Genomic DNA, 3,116 nt, shown 5'->3' on the forward strand with positions numbered 1-3,116 from the left:
TGGGTAGCGGAGGGGCACGCCAGCCGGACCCCCACCCCGCCCCTGACGCCAGGCTGTGGGGGAGGAGTACACCTGCTGCCCCACGTCACAGACCAAAACTGCCCTTCCCCAAATGACCCCACAGAGCGCAGAGAGCTCCAGGTCACCGTGGAGTCTGACTGTCGTCCTGGTGCACAGGAGCAGAGCCTGCGGAGAGGCCGTGTCACACAGCCAGCCTGCACACAGGCCCCTCCGGTCTCCGGCCCTCCTTTCCCGAGACCGCCCGCTGTAGGGTAGAGAGGGAGGAGCCCAATGTCCCCTCCGCCCCAGAGAGCCAGCCCTGCCCTGGAGCCCACACCTGCATCCTGGACCAGGAGCCCAAGGCCACAGCCCTGCCCCATGGGGCATGTAGCTATGCCCTCAGGGAGACGGCATAGGTGGCTCCACCGCCCCTAAGGACCCCAACCCAGGCCCCACCTGCTTGTGGGACCCCACACCTGCTCCTAGCTCTGGGCCGGCAGATACCCACCGGACCAAGCCTCAAAACAGAGGCCCGGTCCAGGAGGTGCAGCCAGGAACGCTGCAGAGCTTCTGTTCTGCTCAGCACCGCCCACCTGCCAGTGCCCTGGATGCCTGAGGCCCATCCCAGGTCCACATGAGGGAACCAAACGTCCACCCCTTGAGCTGGGGGACACAGAGCTGCCAGTAACCTGAGCCCGTGCAGGGGGCCAGCCCCTGGGGCCCTCACTATGCAGCCTCGCCTAGGGTCGGCTCTGACGCCCACGCTGTGGTGAGTGGCAGAGACTGGACTCTGGACCCAGCTGCCCTTCCCACTGGCCAAACCTCAGTGTCCCCATGGTGAGGGATGTTCTCGTGGTGCACACACACCGTGAGGGGTCCAGTATGAAGGCGTGCCCAGCAGACACCCAGAGCCCGGGTCACAAGCACCCCTCAGCACTGCTGGCTCCAGGAACGGCCTGAGGGGAAGGGGGTGGCAGGGGAGTCTCTCTAGGAGCCCCGGGGCTTCCTGCAGGCCTTGCTGGGAGGACACAGCCCACCCGGTACTCACTGCTCTCTCAAGGGCACAGAAGGCCCCTCACAGGCAGGGGGACAGGTACCCCAAACCCTGTCGTCATCACTTAGGACACAGCTTGGGGCTGCAAGGGGCTCACCTCTCAGTAGAAGACCACCGGCCGCAGGGAGGCTGGCCCAGGCTTCAGCCAGAGCTCACTGCTCACTCCTCAGCACTCCATGGTTTGGCCTGCAGAGCTGTCAGGAATCCCCTCTGGGTGGGTTTGGCTCCTGCCCCGACCTGAAGGATGCCCGTGCCATTCGGACCAGCTCCAAGGACCCTCAGAACCCACCAGAAACAACCACGGGGACCCCCTTCCTCCTGGCCCAGACACTGTGTGGCCCCACCAGCCCAGGGTCTCCCAGAGCCGGCTCCCCTCTGGACTGGCGGGATCTCAGAGGTGGGGAGCTGGTGGGAGGTCCCCAGGGGTGGGGGCCATGCAATCATGCCCCCGCTACCCACTAAGAGGCCTGCCTGAAAGTCCAGGTCCAGTCCCTCACTACACCGCAGGGGTGCACACCCCACAGTGGCCCCTGGCCTGTGAGGGCAAGGGAACATGGGTACCCACCAACCCTTCCACACCCACCGCCCTAACAGCTGCGTGAGGCCCTGCCGCGTGTGCCCGGATGTGCACTCAGGTGGGCTCCAGTGAGCCGCTGTGCTGTGAGGCGTTACCGACCTGACCGCGTCTGCAGCCTGCCCTTGGTTCTTTGGGCGCGGCACGCGGACTTCGCAGAGTTCAAGGTCACACACGGGGCCCTGCTCTGTCACCCTCGTCCAAATCCTCTGAGTGCCTTCCTCCAAGTACGGGAAGCCAAGCTCCAGGATGCGGCCCACCGGCACAGGGTCCTGGCCCCAGTGCAAGGCTCCATGTGGATACGCCCGGCTGGCCTCGGCCTCATCCAGGCCAGCAACCCACAGCGCCCTACAGCCCAGGACACCCCGCAGCTCAGGGAACCCCATGACGCCCCACAGCCCAGGATGCCCCACAACCCGGGGCACCCCACAGCCCAGGACGCCCCGAAGCCCAGGGCACCCCATGGCTCCCCGCAGCCCAGGATGCCCCACAGCCCAGGACGCCCCACAGCCCAGGATGCCCCACAGCCCGGGGCACCCCACAGCCCAGGGCACAACATGGCTCCCTGCAGCCCAGGACGCCCCGCAGTCCAGGACGCCCCGCAGCTTTGCTCCACACCACCAGGGCTGGGTGTTCTCGCAGTTTGGAGAAGCAGCCAGGCCCCCAGGACGGGGAGGGCGGCTCAGGGCCTGTCACTTCCGGCCTGGGAGGCCATCAGGGCACAGACGTGGGCCTCACTTCCTCGTCACTGCAGAAGCAGCCACTGTCTGCGTCACAGAGCCTCCCGGCTGCACGGAGACCCCGAGGGCACTGACCACACATGGGCCACACCCTGCCCTCCCTCCATGGGCTGGGGACCCCGCGGGCCCTGAGAGCGGCGGCTCAGGGCCTGTCACTTCCGGCCTGGGAGGCCATCAGGGCACAGACGTGGGCCTCACTTCCTCGTCACTGCAGAAGCAGCCACTGTCTGCGTCACAGAGCCTCCCGGCTGCACGGAGACCCCGAGGGCACTGACCACACATGGGCCACACCCTGCCCTCCCTCCATGGGCTGGGGACCCCGCGGGCCCTGAGAGCCTGGCCGCCGGGCACCGGGCCCCCAGAACTGCCCGGGACATGGGGGTCCCACAGACCAGCTGTTTCCTCGGGGCCGCGGCTGTCCCAGGGCTGCTAGTCCAGCTGTAAGTGCGGCCACAGCCCACAGGTGGGGTTCAGAGGATCAGACGCAGTGGGACCAGCCCTGCAGACCTCCGGGCCAGCCTGCATTTGCCATGCCGGACGCTCCCACACAGAGGCTGCCCCTTGCCCGGTCCTCAGCACCTCCATCAGACCCTTCCACAGACACTGCCCCAAGTCCGACCTCCCAGCGAGCCTCCCCACTCTAAGCCCCATCACGGCCTCCCCACTCTGAGCCCCATCACGGCCTCCCCACTCTGAGCCCCCCACCATCAGGGCCTCCCCACTCTGAGCCCCATCACGGCCTCCCCAC

General features: G+C 67.3%; 1 protein-coding gene across 1 annotated transcript in view; it reads right to left on the reverse strand.

Annotated features, from left to right (window-relative positions):
• The window catches only part of GPR35 (G protein-coupled receptor 35), a 9,676-nt gene that overhangs the window by 5,831 nt on the left and 729 nt on the right, over positions 1-3,116 (reverse strand). Inside the window, exon 2 of the mRNA XM_014589107.2 lies at positions 1,152-1,291. The gene's annotated coding sequence lies outside the window, so the exon portion shown is untranslated. The remainder of the gene's footprint in view (positions 1-1,151; positions 1,292-3,116) is intronic.

This window comes from Tupaia chinensis, unplaced genomic scaffold (assembly GCF_000334495.1).
Source record: "Tupaia chinensis unplaced genomic scaffold, TupChi_1.0 Scaffold000332_1, whole genome shotgun sequence".
In the NCBI taxonomy this organism is placed as follows: Eukaryota; Metazoa; Chordata; class Mammalia; order Scandentia; family Tupaiidae; genus Tupaia; species Tupaia belangeri.